This window comes from Oncorhynchus gorbuscha, unplaced genomic scaffold (genome assembly GCF_021184085.1).
Source record: "Oncorhynchus gorbuscha isolate QuinsamMale2020 ecotype Even-year unplaced genomic scaffold, OgorEven_v1.0 Un_scaffold_1931, whole genome shotgun sequence".
Taxonomy (NCBI): domain Eukaryota; kingdom Metazoa; phylum Chordata; class Actinopteri; order Salmoniformes; family Salmonidae; genus Oncorhynchus; species Oncorhynchus gorbuscha.
In genome coordinates, this window is record NW_025746577.1 from 39,167 (window position 1) to 60,131 (window position 20,965).

General features: G+C 48.7%; 1 pseudogene across 1 annotated transcript in view; it reads left to right on the forward strand.

The window, feature by feature from the left end:
* LOC124024580 overlaps positions 1-20,748 on the forward strand; it is a 54,594-nt pseudogene extending 33,846 nt beyond the window's left edge. The window contains exons 6-11 of the transcript XR_006837016.1: positions 1,298-1,533; positions 2,812-2,979; positions 3,972-4,179; positions 6,958-7,247; positions 19,094-19,227; positions 20,583-20,748. The product of XR_006837016.1 is annotated as an insulin-like growth factor 1 receptor (transcript). The remainder of the gene's footprint in view (positions 1-1,297; positions 1,534-2,811; positions 2,980-3,971; positions 4,180-6,957; positions 7,248-19,093; positions 19,228-20,582) is intronic.
* Positions 20,749-20,965: the final 217 nt, after the last annotated feature.

Here is a 20,965-nt window from a genome sequence, read left to right on the forward strand (position 1 = left end):
ACCCATCAGTCTGTCTCTACTTCCTCTATATCCCATAACCCATCACTCTACTTCCTCTATATCCCATAACCCATCACTCTACTTCCTCTATCCTCTAACCCATCAGTCTGCCTCTACTTCCTCTATATCCTCTAACCCATCAGTCTGCCTCTACTTCCTCTATATCCTCTAACCCATCACTCTACTTCCTCTATATCCTCTAACCCATCAGTCTGTCTACTTCCTCTATATCCTCTAACCCATCAGTCTGTCTCTACTTCCTCTATATCCTCTAACCCATCAGTCTGTCTCTACTTCCTCTATATCCTCTAACCCATCACTCTACTTCCTCTATATCCTCTAACCCATCACTCTACTTCCTCTATATCCTCTAACCCATCAGTCTCTCTACTTCCTCTATATCCTCTAACCCATCAGTCTGTCTCTACTTCCTCTCTATATCCTCTAACCCATCAGTCTGTCTCTACTTCCTCTCTATATCCTCTAACCCATCAGTCTGTCTCTACTTCCTCTATATCCTCTAACCCATCAGTCTGCCTCTACTTCCTCTATATCCTCTAACCCATCAGTCTGCCTCTACTTCCTCTATATCCTCTAACCCATCACTCTAATTCCTCTATATCCTCTAACCCATCAGTCTGTCTACTTCCTCTATATCCTCTAACCCATCAGTCTGTCTCTACTTCCTCTATATCCCCTAACCCATCAGTCTGTCTCTACTTCCTCTATATCCTCTAACCCATCAGTCTGTCTCTATATCCTCTAACCCGTCAGTCTGCCTCTACTTCCTCTATATCCTCTAACCCATCAGTCTGCCTCTACTTCCTCTATATCCTCTAACCCATCAGTCTGCCTCTACTTCCTCTATATCCCCTAACCCATCAGTCTCTCTACTTCCTCTATATCCTCTAACCCATCAGTCTGTCTCTACTTCCTCTATATCCTCTAACCCATCAGTCTGTCTCTACTTCCTCTATATCCTCTAACCCATCAGTCTGTCTCTACTTCCTCTATATCCTCTAACCCATCAGTCTGTCTCTACTTCCTCTATATCCTCTAACCCATCAGTCTGTCTCTGCTTCCTCTATATCCCCTAACCCATCAGTCTGTCTCTACTTCCTCTATATCCTCTAACCCATCAGTCTGTCTCTACTTCCTCTAACCCATCAGTCTGTCTCTACTTCCTCTATATCCTCTAACCCATCAGTCTGCCTCTACTTCCTCTATATCCTCTAACCCATGCGTCTGCCTCTACTTCCTCTATATCCTCTAACCCATGCGTCTCCCTCTCCTCCAGTGCGTACCAGAACATCACAGAGTTTGACGGTCAGGACGGTTGTGGCTCCAACAGTTGGAACATGGTGGACGTGGACCTTCCCCAGGAGAAGAATTCTGACCCAGGGGTTCTACTGTCACCTCTCAAGCCCTGGACCCAGTACGCCATCTACGTCAAGGCCATCACTCTGGTGGCAGAGGATAGACACATCCTGGGAGCCAAGAGTGAAGTCGTCTACATCAGAACCAGCCCCTCAGGTAAAGGACAGGGGTGGAGGGGTTAGGGTGGAGGGGTTAGACATCCTGGGAGCCAAGAGTGAAGTCGTCTACATCAGAACCAGCCCCTCAGGTAAAGGACAGGGGTGGAGGGGTTAGGGTGGAGGGGTTAGGGTGGAGGGGTTAGACATCCTGGGAGCCAAGAGTGAAGTCGTCTACATCAGAACCAGCCCCTCAGGTAAAGGACAGGGGTGGAGGGGTTAGGGTGGAGGGGTTAGGGTAGAGGGGTTAGGGTAGAGGGGTTAGGGTAGAGGGGTTAGGGTAGAGGGGTTAGGGTAGAGGGGTTAGGGTAGAGGGGTTAGGGTAGAGGGGTTAGGGTAGAGGGGTTAGGGTAGAGGGGTGAGGGGGTAGAGGGGTGAGGGGGTAGAGGGGTGGGGGGGGTGGGGGGTAGAGGGGTGAGGGGGAGGGGGGTAGAGGGGTTAGGGGTGGAGGGGTCAGGGTGTAGGGGTCAGGGGTAGAGGGGGGTGGAGGTGTAGGGGTTAGGGTGGAGGGGTCAGGGTGGAGGGGTTAGGGTGTAGGTGTAGGGGTTAGGGTGGAGGGGTTAGGGTGGAGGGGTCAGGGTGGAGGTGGAGGTGTAGGGGTTAGGGTGTAGGTGGAGGGGTGGAGGGGTTAGGGTGGAGGGGTTAGGGTGGAGGGGTTAGGGTGGAGGGGTTAGGGTGGAGGGGTCAGGGTGGAGGGGTTAGGGTGGAGGGGTTAGGGTGGAGGGGTCAGGGTGGAGGGGTTGGGGTTATTGATTAAGAACAGACCTGATGTATAATATGGGGGGTTGGGTGGCAGAGCTCTAGGAAGTACTGTCACAAGGCCCAGTTACCATCTGTAGAGCCGTCCATGTCCCTGGATGTGAGAACTGTTATAATATCATCTGTTTCCTGTAGAGCCGTCCATGTCCCTGGATGTGAGAACTGTTATAATATAATCTGTTTCCTGTAGAGCCGTCCATGCCCCTGGATGTGAGAACTGTTATAATATAATCTGTTTCCTGTAGAGCCGTCCATGCCCCTGGATGTGAGAACTGTTATAATATAATCTGTTTCCTGTAGAGCCGTCCATGTCCCTGGATGTGAGAACTGTTATAATATCATCTGTTTCCTGTAGAGCCGTCCATGTCCCTGGATGTGAGAACTGTTATAATATAATCTGTTTCCTGTAGAGCCGTCCATGCCCCTGGATGTGAGAACTGTTATAATATAATCTGTTTCCTGTAGAGCCGTCCATGTCCCTGGATGTGAGAACTGTTATAATATAATCTGTTTCCTGTAGAGCCGTCCATGCCCCTGGATGTGAGAACATACTCTAACTCCTCTACCAACCTGGTGGTCCGCTGGTCTCCCCCTGCCTCCCCCAACGGGAACCACACCTATTACCTGGTCCGCTGGCAGCAACAGGCTGAAGACAGAGAGCTATACCAACACAACTACTGCTCTAAAGGTCACTACCCTGACCCCTCTCCCTGACCCCTCCACCCTGACCCCTCCACCCTGACCCCTCCACCCTGATCCCACCACCCTGACCCCTCCACCCTGACCCCTCCGACCCTAACCCCTCCACCCTGACCCCTCCAATCCTAACCCCTCCACCCTGACCCCTCCAATCCTAACCCCTCCACCCTGACCCCTCCACCCTAACCCCTCCACCCTAACCCCTCCACCCTGACCCCTCCACCCTAACCCCTCCACCCTGACCCCTCCTCCTTGACCCCTACCCTCCACCCTGACCCCTCCACCCTGACCCCTCCACCCTGACCCCTCCACCCTGACCCCTCCGACCCTAACCCCTCCACCCTGACCCCTCCAATCCTAACCCCTCCACCCTGACCCCTCCAATCCTAACCCCTCCACCCTGACCCCTCCACCCTAACCCCTCCACCCTAACCCCTCCACCCTGACCCCTCCACCCTAACCCCTCCACCCTGACCCCTCCTCCTTGACCCTGACCCCTCCACCCTGACCCCTCCACCCTGACCCCTCCACCCTGACCCCTCCACCCTGACCCCTCCACCCTGACCCCTCCACCCTGACCCCTCCACCCTGACCCCTCCACCCTGACCCCTCCACCCTGACCCCTCCACCCTGACCCCTACCCTCCACCCTGACCCCTCCACCCTGACCCCTCCACCCTGACCCCTCCACCCTGACCCCTACCCTACACCCTGACCCCTACACCCTGACCCCTACCCTACACCCTGACCCCTACACCCTGACCCCTACCCTACACCCTGACCCCTACCCTACATCCTGACCCCTACCCTACACCCTGACCCCTCCACCCTGACCCCTCCACCCTGACCCCTCCACCCTGACCCCTCCACCCTGACCCCTCCACCCTGACCCCTCCACCCTGACCCCTCCACCCTGACCCCTACACCCTGACTCCTCCACCCTGACCCCTCCACCCTGACCCCTCTCTCTGTCTCTCCTCAGAACTGAAGATCCCGGTCCGTATAGCTGCTACCGGGTTGACTGACATGGAGGAGGACCTGAAGCCTACTAAACCAGACGTTGGTGGGGGGGACAAGGGGCCGTGCTGTCCCTGTCCTAAATCTGTAGGAGACCTGGAGGCAGAGGCAGCTGACGCTTCATACAGAAAAGTCTTTGAGAACTTTTTACACAACTCTATCTTTACCCCCAGGTAAGCAGATCACAGGCCGTAACACACACACCTGGGGAGGATCCAGTAGGACCCAACCTAAATCTTCTGAAACGGAAAACAAATATGAGGCGTCTTGTTGAACAAATGGCCATTTATACTGAACAAAAATATAAACACAACATGTAAAGTGTTGGTCCCATGTTTCATGAGATGAAATAAAAGATCCCAGAAATGCTCCATTCTCACAAAAACCTTATTCCTCTCAAATTCTGTGCACAAATATGTTTAAATCCCTGTCAGTGAGCATTTCTCCTTTGTCAAGATAATCCATCCACCTGACAGGTGTGGCATATCAAGAAGCTGAATAAATATCATGATCATTACGCAGTACGGTTGACTGGCGTGAACCCGGTTACTGAGATTTAACGGGAGTATTTTTCCTTGCATAAATAACTCAGAAACCGGTTAATTCTAATAAATTATTGAAATTAACAGCATGGCGTGAAAATGAACTGTTAAATTATATGTGATGACTAAATCTGGTTTCTCTACAGCATCTGATGATGAATCAATTCTCAGGGTGGGGGATGGACGGCCCGTCTCAGGGTGGGGGATGGACGGCCCGTCTCAGGGTGGGGGACGGACGGCCCGTCTCAGGGTGGGGTGCGGACGGCCCGTCTCCGGGTGGGGTGCGGACGGCCCGTCTCCGGGTGGGGGGCGGACGGCCCGTCTCCGGGTGGGGTGCGGAAGGCCCGTCTCCGGGTGGGGGGCGGACGGCCCGTCTCAGGGTGGGGGGCGGACGGCCCGTCTCAGGGTGTTACCATCTGGGTGGTCTGTTACCATCTGGGTGGTCTGTTACCATCTGGTTGCTCTGTTACCATCTGGTTGGTCTGTTACCATCTGTGACCATCTGGTTGCTCTGTTACCATCTGGTTGGTCTGTTACCATCTGGGACCATCTGGTTAGTCTGTTACCATCTGGTTGGTCTGTTACCATCTGGTTGGTCTGTTACCATCTGGTTGGTCTGTTACCATCTGGGACCATCTGGTTGGTCTGTTACCATCTGGGACCATCTGGTTGGTCTGTTACCATCTGGTTGGTCTGTTACCATCTGGTTGGTCTGTTACCATCTGGTTGGTCTGTTACCATCTGGGACCATCTGGTTGGTCTGTTACCATCTGGGACCATCTGGTTGGTCTGTTACCATCTGGTTGGTCTGTTACCATCTGGGTGGTCTGTTACCATCTGGTTGATCTGTTACCATCTGGGACCATCTGGTTGGTCTGTTACCATCTGGTTGGTCTGTTACCATCTGGTTGCTCTGTTACCATCTGGTTGCTCTGTTACCATCTGGGACCATCTGGTTGGTCTGTTACCATCTGGTTGGTCTGTTACCATCTGGTTGGTCTGTTACCATCTGGGACCATCTGGTTGGCCTGTTACCATCTGGTTGGTCTGTTACCATCTGGTTGGTCTGTTACCATCTGGTTGCTCTGTTACCATCTGTTTGGTCTGTTACCATCTGGTTGGTCTGTTACCATCTGGTTGGTCTGTACCATCTGGTTGGTCTGGGACCATCTGGTTGGTCTGTTACCATCTGTTTGGTCTGTTACCATCTGGGACCATCTGGTTGGTCTGTAACCATCTGTTTGGTCTGTTACAATCTGGTTGGTCTGTTACCATCTGGGACCATCTGTTTGGTCTGTTACCATCTGGGTCCATCTGGTTGCTCTGTTACCATCTGGTTGCTCTGTTACCATCTGGTTGCTCTGTTACCATCTGGTTGGTCTGTTACCATCTGGTTGGTCTGTTACCATCTGGTTGGTCTGTTACCATCTGGGACCATCTGTTTGGTCTGTTACCATCTGGGACCATCTGGTTGGTCTGTTACCATCTGGTTGGCCTGTTACCATCTGGTTGGTCTGTTACCATCTGGTTGGTCTGTTACCATCTGGTTGCTCTGTTACCATCTGGTTGGTCTGTTACCATCTGGTTGGTCTGGGACCATCTGGTTGGTCTGTTACAATCTGTTTGGTCTGTTACCATCTGGTTGGCCTGTTACCATCTGGTTGGCCTGTTACCATCTGGTTGGTCTGGGACCATCTGGTTGGTCTGTTACCATCTGTTTGGTCTGTTACCATCTGGTTGGTCTGTTACCATCTGGTTGGTCTGTTACCATCTGGTTGGTCTGTTACCATCTGGTTGGTCTGTTACCATCTGGTTGGTCTGTTACCATCTGGTTGGCCTGTTACCATCTGGTTGGTCTGGGACCATCTGGTTGGTCTGTTACCATCTGTTTGGTCTGTTACCATCTGGTTGGCCTGTTACCATCTGGTTGGTCTGTTACCATCTGGTTGGTCTGGGACCATCTGGTTGGTCTGTTACCATCTGGTTGGTCTGTTACCATCTGTTTGGTCTGTTACCATCTGGTTGGCCTGTTACCATCTGGTTGGTCTGTTACCATCTGGTTGTCGGTCGTCTGACTGGATCTGGTGTCGGTCGTCTGACTGGATCTGGTGTCGGTCGTCTGACTGGATCTGGTGTCGTTTGACTGGAAATGTAGAGGAGTCCATCTGGAATAGTCATGGAACACATGAACAGAGGAGATCCCCTGAAGCAACAGGACCGACTGGATCAATGTAATAGAGGGAGGGAGATTCTAACTGAACAATCCTCTCTACTGCTGAAAATCCAAGCCGTGTTTGCCATTGAAAGGATTCCACCACACAGGTTATTTGTTGACTAGTGTATTGTTAGTGTTTGGACGACTGTGATTGTCACTCCCACATCCCTCTGCTCTCTCTCCCTCTCCTCCAGACCTCCAGACCGGCGCCGTCGGGATCTATTTGGCGTGGCTAACCGTACCATCCACCGTGGTGTGACCACCTACCCTAACGCCACGTCAACTGACCTTTGGGCCAACGCTACAGAGGCGGAGTTAGCGGACAGGGAGTATGACTTCGTAGAGTGGGCAGTCAGCGAGCGGGAGCTGCAGATATCCGGTCTGCAGCCGTTCACGGTTTACAGGATCGACGTCCACGCCTGTAACCAACAGGTGAAACGCTGCAGCGCGGCAGAGTTCGTCTTCTCCAGGACCAAACCTGCAGGTTCGTACTGCTCCCTCGTCTCTCTTTCATTATACAGTAGAGCTTTGGTTGAGACTAAACATTAAGATTTGAGTTAAGTTACTCAGCACTGCAGAGTTCATCTTGATTCCTGACACTTTTCTTGTTTGCGTGAGGTGAATTCATGTGTGTTATCATGTCATATATTGTCATCACTACGAGAAGATTTTATGACTGACACTGATTTAACATATGTTCATTGGAACTGAGGGGTATCCTACGAAGCAGGTTTGAGGGGTATCCTACGAAGCAGGTTTGAGGGGGTATCCTACGAAGCAGGTTTGAGGGGGTATCCTACGAAGCAGGTTTGAGGGGTATCCTACGAAGCGGGTTTGAGGGGTATCCTACGAAGCGGGTTTGAGGGGTATCCTACGAAGCAGGTTTGAGGGGTATCCTACGAAGCAGGTTTGAGGGGTATCCTACGAAGCAGGTTTGAGGGGTATCCTACGAAGCGGGTTTGAGGGGTATCCTACGAAGTGGGTTTGAGGGGTTTCCTACGAAGCGGGTTTGAGGGGTTTCCTACGAAGCGGGTTTGAGGGGTATCCTACGAAGCGGGTTTGAGGGGTATCCTACGAAGCGGGTTTGAGGGGTATCCTACGAAGCGGGTTTGAGGGGTATCCTACGAAGCGGGTTTGAGGGGTATCCTACGAAGCGGGTTTGAGGGGTATCCTACGAAGCGGGTTTGAGGGGTATCCTACGAAGCAGGTTTGAGGGGTATCCTACGAAGCAGGTTTGAGGGGTTAGTGAGCTAACTTTGGTCAACTCAGAATTCAACTCGGGATAACTGGTCATACGAAAGTGGCTCAACTTTTAGCCAGGTACATTTCTATGACAACCAATCATTCAGAACTAACCTGCTCCGGGGAAGGCTAACTCAGGGCTAACTCCACTATCCTGCATTCAGAACTAACCTGCTCCAGGGAAGGCTAACTCAGGGCTAACCTGCTCCAGGGAAGGCTAACTCAGGGCTAACCTGCTCCAGGGAAGGCTAACTCAGGGCTAACCTGCTCCAGGGCTGGCTAACTCAGGGCTAACTCCACTAGCCTGCATTCAGAACTAACCTGCTCCGGGGAAGGCTAACTCAGGGCTAACTCCACTATCCTGCATTCAGAACTAACCTGCTCCAGGGAAGGCTAACTCTTGGCAGGAACTAATGGGGATCCATAATATACCCAAGGAAGAGTAGCTGCTGCCTTGGCAGGAACTAATGGGGATCCATAATAAACCCCAGGAAGAGTAGCTGCTGCCTTGACAGGAACTAATGGGGATCCATAATAAACACCAGGAAGAGTAGCTGCTGCCTTGGCAGGAACTAATGGGGATCCATAATAAACCCCAGAAAGAGTAGCTGCTGCCTTGGCAGGAACTAATGGGGATCCATAATAAACCCCAGGAAGAGTAGCTGCTGCCTTGGCAGGATCTAATGGGGATCCTTTTCGGGGCATAGTCCGAAAGACCATGCCTCAATAGACCATGGGGTGGAGAGAAAGACCCTAGTCTGAAAGACCATGTCCCAATAGTCCATGGGGTAGAGAGAAAGACCCTCCCATTTAACATTGATACTCTAATTTCCCATCATGAGGTTGTTACTTCCTGGCCTGTGAATGAAAGTTTACAACGTAGGTGCCCAGGTCTAGACATAAAGGGAAGTTTACAACGTAGGTGCCCAGGTCTAGACATAAAGGGAAGTTTACAACGTAGGTGCCCAGGTCTAGACATAAAGGGAAGTTTACAACGTAGGTGCCCAGGTCTAGAGATAAAGGGAAGTTTACAACGTAGGTGCCCAGGTCTAGACATAAAGGGAAGTTTACAACGTAGGTGCCCAGGTCTAGAGATAAAGGGAAGTTTACAACGTAGGTGCCCAGGTCTAGACATAAAGGGAAGTTTACAACGTAGGTGCCCAGGTCTAGAGATAAAGGGAAGTTTACAACATAGGTGCCCAGGTCTAGAGATAAAGGGAAGTTTACAACGTAGGTGCCCAGGTCTAGAGATAAAGGGAAGTTTACAACATAGGTGCCCAGGTCTAGAGATAAAGGGAAGTTTACAACATAGGTGCCCAGGTCTAGAGATAAAGGGAAGTTTACAACATAGGTGCCCAGGTCTAGAGATAAAGGGATCATGGAGAAAGACTGTGACACAGTCAAACCCACCTTGCTCACTCTGGCCTGCATCTAGCTGATCTAGGGTGTAATCATTCGCAAACGAGAGTTTCTATTGGACAAATCTCAGCTATGTTTATCCCCATTTGCCTCCGTTTAAGAAATGTTATTCATCAGAATCGGCGGAATGAATTCACCCCTGGTCACATACAAACAGCATGATCACTGTCATAGCAGACACATACAAACAGCATGATCACTATCATAGCAGACACATACAAACAGCATGATCACTGTCATAGCAGACACATACAAACAGCATGACCACTGTCATAGCAGACACATACAAACAGCATGATCACTGTCATAGCAGACACATACAAACAGCATGATCACTATCATAGCAGACACATACAAACAGCATGATCACTATCATAGCAGACACATACAAACAGCATGATCACTGTCATAGCAGACACATACAAACAGCATGATCACTATCATAGCAGACACATACAAACAGCATGATCACTATCATAGCAGACACATACAAACAGCATGATCACTGTCATAGCAGACACATACAAACAGCATGATCACTGTCATAGCAGACACATACAAACAGCATGATCACTGTCATAGCAGACACATACAAACAGCATGATCACTGTCATAGCAGACACATACAAACAGCATGATCACTGTCATAGCAGACACATACAAACAGCATGACCACTGTCATAGCAGACACATACAAACAGCATGATCACTATCATAGCAGACACATACAAACAGCATGATCACTGTCATAGCAGACACATACAAACAGCATGATCACTGTCATAGCAGACACATACAAACAGCATGATCACTGTCATAGCAGACACATACAAACAGCATGACCACTGTCATAGCAGACACATACAAACAGCATGACCACTGTCATAGCAGACACATACAAACAGCATGATCACTGTCATAGCAGACACATACAAACAGCATGACCACTGTCATAGCAGACACATACAAACAGCATGACCACTATCATAGCAGACACATACAAACAGCATGATCACTATCATAGCAGATACATACAAACAGCATGACCACTGTCATAGCAGACACATACAAACAGCATGACCACTGTCATAGCAGACACATACAAACAGCATGATCACTATCATAGCAGACACATACAAACAGCATGATCACTGTCATAGCAGACACATACAAACAGCATGACCACTGTCATAGCAGACACATACAAACAGCATGACCACTGTCATAGCAGACACATACAAACAGCATGACCACTGTCATAGCAGACACATACAAACAGCATGACCACTGTCATAGCATGACCACTGTCATAGCATGATCACTATCATAGCAGACACATACAAACAGCATGACCACTGTCATAGCAGACACATACAAACAGCATGACCACTGTCATAGCATGACCACTGTCATAGCAGACACATACAAACAGCATGACCACTGTCCATGACTGTCATAGCAGACACATACAAACAGCATGACCACTGTCATAGCAGACACATACAAACAGCATGACCACTGTCATAGCATGACCACTGTCATAGCAGACACATACAAACAGCATGACCACTGTCATAGCAGACACATACAAACAGCATGACCACTGTCATAGCAGACACATACAAACAGCATGACCACTATCATAGCAGACACATACAAACAGCATGATCACTATCATAGCAGACACATACAAACAGCATGATCACTATCATAGCAGACACATACAAACAGCATGATCACTATCATAGCAGACACATACAAACAGCATGATCACTATCATAGCAGACACATACAAACAGCATGACCACTGTCATAGCAGACACATACTAACAGCATGACCACTGTCATAGCATGACCACTGTCATAGCATGATCACTATCATAGCAGACACATACAAACAGCATGACCACTGTCATAGCAGACACATACAAACAGCATGACCACTGTCATAGCAGACACATACTAACAGCATGACCACTGTCATAGCATGACCACTGTCATAGCATGACCACTGTCATAGCAGACACATACTAACAGCATGACCACTGTCATAGCAGACACATACAAACAGCATGACCACTGTCATAGCAGACACATACTAACAGCATGACCACTGTCATAGCAGACACATACTAACAGCATGACCACTGTCATAGCATGACCACTGTCATAGCAGACACATACAAACAGCATGACCACTGTCATAGCATGACCACTGTCATAGCAGACACATACAAACAGCATGACCACTGTCATAGCAGACACATACTAACAGCATGACCACTGTCATAGCAGACACATACAAACAGCATGACCACTGTCATAGCAGACACATACAAACAGCATGATCACTGTCATAGCATGACCACTGTCATAGCAGACACATACAAACAGCATGACCACTGTCATAGCATGACCACTGTCATAGCAGACACATACAAACAGCATGACCACTGTCATAGCAGACACATACAAACAGCATGACCACTGTCATAGCAGACACATACAAACAGCATGACCACTGTCATAGCAGACACATACAAACAGCATGACCACTGTCATAGCATGACCACTGTCATAGCAGACACATACAAACAGCATGACCACTGTCATAGCAGACACATACAAACAGCATGACCACTGTCATAGCAGACACATACTAACAGCATGACCACTGTCATAGCATGACCACTGTCATAGCATGACCACTGTCATAGCAGACACATACTAACAGCATGACCACTGTCATAGCAGACACATACAAACAGCATGACCACTGTCATAGCAGACACATACTAACAGCATGACCACTGTCATAGCAGACACATACAAACAGCATGACCACTGTCATAGCAGACACATACAAACAGCATGATCACTGTCATAGCATGACCACTGTCATAGCAGACACATACAAACAGCATGACCACTGTCATAGCAGACACATACAAACAGCATGACCACTGTCATAGCAGACACATACTAACAGCATGACCACTGTCATAGCAGACACATACAAACAGCATGACCACTGTCATAGCATGACCACTGTCATAGCAGACACATACTAACAGCATGACCACTGTCATAGCAGACACACACAAACAGCATGACCACTGTCATAGCATGACCACTGTCATAGCATGACCACTGTCATAGCAGACACATACAAACAGCATGATCACTGTCATAGCATGACCACTGTCATAGCAGACACATACAAACAGCATGATCACTGTCATAGCATGACCACTGTCATAGCAGACACACACAAACAGCATGACCACTGTCATAGCATGACCACTGTCATAGCAGACACATACAAACAGCATGATCACTGTCATAGCATGACCACTGTCATAGCAGACACATACAAACAGCATGATCACTGTCATAGCAGACACATACAAACAGCATGACCACTGTCATAGCAGACACATACTAACAGCATGACCACTGTCATAGCAGACACATACAAACAGCATGACCACTGTCATAGCATGACCACTGTCATAGCAGACACATACAAACAGCATGATCACTGTCATAGCATGACCACTGTCATAGCAGACACATACAAACAGCATGACCACTGTCATAGCAGACACATACACACAGCATGACCACTGTCATAGCAGACACACACAAACAGCATGACCACTGTCATAGCATGACCACTGTCATAGCATGACCACTGTCATAGCAGACACATACAAACAGCATGACCACTGTCATAGCAGACACATACAAACAGCATGACCACTGTCATAGCATGACCACTGTCATAGCAGACACATACAAACAGCATGACCACTGTCATAGCATGACCACTGTCATAGCAGACACATACTAACAGCATGACCACTGTCATAGCAGACACATACAAACAGCATGACCACTGTCATAGCATGACCACTGTCATAGCAGACACATACAAACAGCATGACCACTGTCATAGCAGACACATACTAACAGCATGACCACTGTCATAGCATGACCACTGTCATAGCATGACCACTGTCATAGCAGACACATACTAACAGCATGATCACTGTCATAGCATGACCACTGTCATAGCAGACACATACTAACAGCATGACCACTGTCATAGCAGACACATACTAACAGCATGACCACTGTCATAGCATGACCACTGTCATAGCAGACACACACAAACAGCATGACCACTGTCATAGCAGACACATACAAACAGCATGACCACTGTCATAGCATGACCACTGTCATAGCAGACACACACAAACAGCATGACCACTGTCATAGCATGACCACTGTCATAGCAGACACATACAAACAGCATGACCACTGTCATAGCAGACACACACAAACAGCATGACCACTGTCATAGCAGACACATACAAACAGCATGACCACTGTCATAGCAGACACATACAAACAGCATGACCACTGTCATAGCATGACCACTGTCATAGCATGACCACTGTCATAACATGACCACTGTCATAGCAGACACATACAAACAGCATGACCACTGTCATAGCATGACCACTGTCATAGCAGACACATACAAACAGCATGACCACTGTCATAGCATGACCACTGTCATAGCAGACACATACAAACAGCATGACCACTGTCATAGCATGATCACTGTCATAGCAGACACATACAAACAGCATGACCACTGTCATAGCAGACACATACAAACAGCATGACCACTGTCATAGCATGACCACTGTCATAGCAGACACATACAAACAGCATGACCACTGTCATAGCATGACCACTGTCATAGCAGATACATACAAACAGCATGACCACTGTCATAGCATGACCACTGTCATAGCATGACCACTGTCATAGCATGACCACTGTCATAGCAGACACACACAAACAGCATGACCACTGTCATAGCAGACACATACAAACAGCATGACCACTGTCATAGCATGACCACTGTCATAGCAGACACATACAAACAGCATGACCACTGTCATAGCAGACACATACAAACAGCATGATCACTGTCATAGCAGACACATACAAACAGCATGACCACTGTCATAGCATGACCACTGTCATAGCATGACCACTGTCATAGCAGACACATACAAACAGCATGACCACTGTCATAGCATGACCACTGTCATAGCAGACACATACAAACAGCATGACCACTGTCATAGCAGACACATACAAACAGCATGACCACTGTCATAGCATGACCACTGTCATAGCAGACACATACAAACAGCATGACCACCATGACCACTGTCATAGCAGACACATACAAACAGCATGACCACTGTCATAGCAGACACATACAAACAGCATGATCACTGTCATAGCATGACCACTGTCATAGCAGACACATACAAACAGCATGACCACTGTCATAGCATGACCACTGTCATAGCAGCCATGGCGGTCATTGAGTCTGTTGTGGTGGTCATTGAGTCTGTTGTGGTCATTGAGTCTGTTGTGGTCATTGAGTCTGTTGTGGCGGTCAGTGAGTCTGTTGTGGCGGTCAGTGAGTCTGTTGTGGCGGTCATGGAGTCTGTTGTGGCGGTCATTGAGTCTGTTGTGGTCATTGAGTCTGTTGTGGCGGTCATTGAGTCTGCTGTGGCGGTCATTGAGTCTGTTGTGGCGGTCATTGAGTCTGTTGTGGTCATTGAGTCTGTCGTGGCGGTCATTGAGTCTGTTGTGGCGGTCATTGAGTCTGTTGTGGCGGTCATTGAGTCTGTTGTGGCGGTCAGTGAGTCTGTTGTGGCGGTCAGTGAGTCTGTTGTGGCGGTCATTGAGTCTGTTGTGGTCATTGAGTCTGTTGTGGTCATTGAGTCTGTTGTGGCGGTCAGTGAGTCTGTTGTGGCGGTCATGGAGTCTGTTGTGGCGGTCAGTGAGTCTGTTGTGGCGGTCAGTGAGTCTGTTGTGGTGGTCATTGAGTCTGTTGTGGCGGTCAGTGAGTCTGTTGTGGCGGTCATTGAGTCTGTTGTGGTCATGGAGTCTGTTGTGGTGGTCAGTGAGTCTGTTGTGGCGGTCATGGAGTCTGTTGTGGCGGTCAGTGAGTCTGTTGTGGCGGTCATTGAGTCTGTTGTGGTCATGGAGTCTGTTGTGGTGGTCAGTGAGTCTGTTGTGGTCATGGAGTCTGTTGTGGTGGTCAGTGAGTCTGTTGTGGCGGTCATGGAGTCTGTTGTGGCGGTCATTGAGTCTGTTGTGGCGGTCATTGAGTCTGTTGTGGCGGTCAGTGAGTCTGTTGTGGCGGTCAGTGAGTCTGTTGTGGTCATGGAGTCTGTTGTGGCCATGGAGTCTGTCGTGGCGGTCAGTGAGTCTGTTGTGGCGGTCAGTGAGTCTGTTGTGGTGGTCAGTGAGTCTGTTGTGGCGGTCATGGAGTCTGTTGTGGCGGTCATTGAGTCTGTTGTGGTCATGGAGTCTGTTGTGGCGGTCATTGAGTCTGTTGTGGCGGTCATTGAGTCTGTTGTGGCGGTCATTGAGTCTGTTGTGGCGGTCAGTGAGTCTGTTGTGGCGGTCAGTGAGTCTGTTGTGGTCATGGAGTCTGTTGTGGCCATGGAGTCTGTCGTGGCGGTCAGTGAGTCTGTTGTGGCGGTCAGTGAGTCTGTTGTGGCGGTCAGTGAGTCTGTTGTGGCGGTCAGTGAGTCTGTTGTGGCGGTCATTGAGTCTGTTGTGGTCATTGAGTCTGTGGCGGTCAGTGAGTCTGTTGTGGTCATTGAGTCTGTTGTGGCGGTCAGTGAGTCTGTTGTGGTCATTGAGTCTGTTGTGGTCAGTGAGTCTGTTGTGGCGGTCAGTGAGTCTGTTGTGGTCATGGAGTCTGTCGTGGCGGTCATCGTGTCTTACATGCTGCTGTTCCTCCTCTGTTCTTCCCCCCTCTGCTCTGTGTTCACATGCTGCTGTTCCTCCTCTGTTCTTCCCCCCTCTGCTCTGTGTTCACATGCTGCTGTTCCTCCTCTGTTCTTCCCCCTCTGCTCTGTGTTCACATGCTGCTGTTCCTCCTCTGTTCTTCCCCCTCTGCTCTGTGTTCACATGCTGCTGTTCCTCCTCTGTTCTTCCCCCTCTGCTCTGTGTTCACATGCTGCTGTTCCTCCTCTGTTCTTCCCCCTCTGCTCTGTGTTCACATGCTGCTGTTCCTCCTCTGTTCTTCCCCCCTCTGCTCTGTGTTCACATGCTGCTGTTCCTCCTCTGTTCTTCCCCCCTCTGCTCTGTGTTCACATGCTGCTGTTCCTCCTCTGTTCTTCCCCCCTCTGCTCTGTGTTCACATGCTGCTGTTCCTCCTCTGTTCTTCCCCCCTCTGCTCTGTGGTCACATGCTGCTGTTCCTCCTCTGTTCTTCCCCCCTCTGCTCTGTGGTCACATGCTGCTGCTCCTCCTCTGTTCTTCCCCCCTCTGCTCTGTGTTCACATGCTGCTGTTCCTCCTCTGTTCTTCCCCCCTCTGCTCTGTGTTCACATGCTGCTGTTCCTCCTCTGTTCTTCCCCCCTCTGCTCTCTGTAAATGTCCCCACATTTGAAAATGACTGCACAGTGGAACTTCAGTATGATTTAATACAGTCATGTTATGGATAGGAGCGGGGAAAGAGCTAGGTGAAGACTGCATTAATATGTAATAACAACAATAGCAGCCTATTTCACACCATAGCTCGCTGAATTTGCAAGGTTACTTTTCACCCATTATGAAATGAAAATGTGGCACTGACTCGCCTGCACATGGATTGGTGTTTCAGCATTGTCTCAATGAAGAGTTGGGCGTTCGACTGGAGCTATCCGGTAGGGGGACGAGCAATATCCACCATCGTAGTACGGATGAAGCCTGAGATGGAATGTGAAGCGAACTGAAGCTGGTGAACTGAAGCTGGTAACTTTATTAAAGCAGGAGGAGATTTAGCTTGCTTCACAGTAAACCCCTCAGGAATGTGAAGCTGGTGAACTGAAGCTGGGTAACTTTATTGAAGCCTGAGGAGATTTAGCTTGCTTCACTGTAAACCCCTCAGGAATGTGAAGCGAACTGAAGCTGGGTAACTTTATTAAAGCCTGAGGAGATTTAGCTTGCTTCATAGTAAACCCCTCAGGAATGTGAAGTGAACTGAAGCTGGGTAACTTTATTAAAGCCTGAGGAGATTTAGCTTGCTTCATAGTAAACCCCTCAGGAATGTGAAGCTGGTGAACTGAAGCTGGGTAACTTTATTAAAGCCTGAGGAGATTTAGCTTGCTTCATAGTAAACCCCTCAGGAATGTGAAGCTGGTGAACTGAAGCTGGGTAACTTTATTAAAGCCTGAGGAGATTTAGCTTGCTTCATAGTAAACCCCTCAGGAATGTGAAGCTGGTGACCTGAAGCTGGTGAACTGAAGCTGGTGAACTGAAGCTGGTAACTTTATTAAAGCCTGAGGAGATTTAGCTTGCTTCATAGTAAACCCCTCAGGAATGTGAAGCGAACTGAAGCTGGTGAACTGAAGCTGGGTAACTTTATTAAAGCCTGAGGACATTTAGCTTGCTTCATAGTAAACCCCTCAGGAATGTGAAGCTGGTGAACTAAAGCTGGTAACTTTATTAAAGCCTGAGGAGATTTAGCTTGCTTCACAGTAAACCCCTCAGGAATGTGAAGCGAACTAAAGCTGGTGAACTGAAGCTGGTAACTTTATTAAAGCAGGAGGAGATTTAGCTTGCTTCATAGTAAACCCCTCAGGAACGTGAAGCGAACTGAAGCTGGTAACTTTATTAAAGCAGGAGGAGATTTAGCTTGCTTCATAGTAAACGCCTCAGGAATGTGAAGCTGGTGAACTGAAGCTGGGTAACTTTATTAAAGCCTGAGGAGATTTAGCTTGCTTCATAGTAAACCCCTCAGGAATGTGAAGTGAACTGAAGCTGGTGAACTGAAGCTGGGTAACTTTATTTAAGCCTGAGGAGATTTAGCTTGCTTCATAATAAAACCCTCAGGAATGTGAAGCTGGTGAACTGAAGCTGGGTAACTTTATTAAAGCCTGAGGAGATTTAGCTTGCTTCATAGTAAACCCCTCAGGAATGTGAAGCTGGTGAACTGAAGCTGGGTAACTTTATTAAAGCCTGAGGAGATTTAGCTTGCTTCATAGTAAACCCCTCAGTAATGTGAAGCTGGTGAACTGAAGCTGGTGAACTGAAGCTGGTGAACTGAAGCTGGTAACTTTATTAAAGCCTGAGGAAATTTAGCTTGCTTCATAGTAAACCCCTCAGGAATGTGAAGCGAACTGAAGCTGGTGAACTGAAGCTGGGTAACTTTATTAAAGCCTGAGGACATTTAGCTTGCTTCATAGTAAACCCCTCAGGAATGTGAAGTGAACTGAAGCTGGTGAACTGAAGCTGGGTAACTTTATTAAAGCCTGAGGAGATTTAGCTTGCTTCACAGTAAACCCCTCAGGAATGTGAAGCTGGTGAACTGAAGCTGGTAACTTTATTAAAGCAGGAGGAGATTTAGCTTGCTTCATAGTAAACCCCTCAGGAATGTGAAGCTGGTGAACTGAAGCTGGTAACTTTATTAAAGCAGGAGGAGATTTAGCTTGCTTCTTAGTAAACCCCTCAGGAATGTGAAGCTGGTGAACTGAAGCTGGTTAACTTTATTAAAGCAGGAGGAGATTTAGCTTGCTTCACAGTAAACCCCTCTGGTGTGGTCCATATGTAACATGTTGTGTCATGTCTCGTACCAACAGGGAAGGCGGATGACATCCCAGGCCCAGTGATCTGGACTGGAGAGGATGATTCTGTGTTCCTCCGCTGGCCTGAACCCTCGTCCCCCAACGCACTCATCCTCATGTATGAGATCAAGTTCAGACTGGGCACTGAGGTAAGAGACACACCTCTCCACTACTCCCTTCCTCAATGGTGGTGAGGATGATGACTGATCGTTGACATTGTATGGGGGGGGTAACCCAGTAGTGTTGGTGTGAGGATGATGACTGATCGTTGACATTGTAACGTAACCCAGTAATGTTGGTGGTGAGGATGATGACTGATCGTTGACATTGTATGGGGGTAACCCAGTAATGTTGGTGTGAGGATGATGACTGATCGTTGACATTGTATGGGGGGGGTAACCCAGTAGTGTTGGTGTGAGGATGATGACTGATCGTTGACATTGTAATGGGGGGTAACCCAGTAGTGTTGGTGGTGAGGATGATGACTGATCGTTGACATTGTATGGGGGGTAACCCAGTAATGTTGGTGGTGAGGATGATGACTGATCGTTGACATTGTATGGGGGGTGACCCAGTAATGTTGGTGGTGAGGATGATGACTGATCGTTGACATTGTATGGGGGGCCGTAACCAGTAATGTTGGTGTGAGGATGATGACTGATCGTTGACATTGTGATGGGGGGTAACCCAGTAATGTTGGTGGTGAGGATGATGACTGATCGTTGACATTGTATGGGGGGGTAACCCAGTAATGTTGGTGGTGAGGATGATGACTGATCGTTGACATTGTAATGGGGGTAACCCAGTAGTGTTGGTGTGAGGATGATGACTGATCGTTGACATTGTATGGGGGGGTAACCCAATAATGTTGGTGGTGAGGATGATGACTGATCGTTGACATTGTATGGGGGGCCGTCCCTTCCAGTAATGTTGGTGGTGAGGATGATGACTGATCGTTGACATTGTATGGGGGGTAACCCAGTAATGTTGGTGGTGAGGATGATGACTGATCGTTGACATTGTATGGGGGGTAACCCAGTAATGTTGGTGGTGAGGATGATGACTGATCGTTGACATTGTATGGGGAGGGGGTAACCCAGTAATGTTGGTGGTGAGGATGATGACTGATCGTTGACATTGTATGGGGGGGGGCCGTAACCCAGTAATGTTGGTGTGAGGATGATGACTGATCGTTGACATTGTATGGGGGGGTAACCCAGTAATGTTGGTGGTGAGGATGATGACTGATCGTTGACATTGTGATGGGGGGGTAACCCAGTAATGTTGGTGGTGAGGATGATGACTGATCGTTGACATTGTATGGGGGGGGGTAACCCAGTAATGTTGGTGGTGAGGATGATGACTGATCGTTGACATTGTATGGGGGGGTAACCCAGTAATGTTGGTGTGATGCAGGACAGCTGCTCAGTGGAGAGTTAGCTAACGGCCTGCAGCCGTGTGGTTGAAGCAGGAGTCTTAACAGCGTGTTTCTCTGTCTGTCCAGTCAGAGAAGCATGAGTGTGTGTCTCGCCAGCTGTATCGAGAGCAGCATGGTGCCAGGCTCAGTAACCTTGGACCTGGTAACTACTCTGCCCGGGTCAGAGCCACCTCCCTGGCAGGCAACGGATCCTGGACTGAACCCATCTCCTTCTACGTGGTACAGGCCCAACGTAAGATCTCATCATCACCCACTATTCAACACTACATAACTACGTCTCTCATGGGGGAATTCACTGTCATACAACAGGAATACCTTATCACGTTAGTTAATACCAGTGTGTATATAATACCTTATCACATGTTAGTTAGTTAACACCAGTGTGTATATAATACCTTATCACGTTAGTTAATATCAGTGTGAATATAATACCTTATCACATGTTAGTT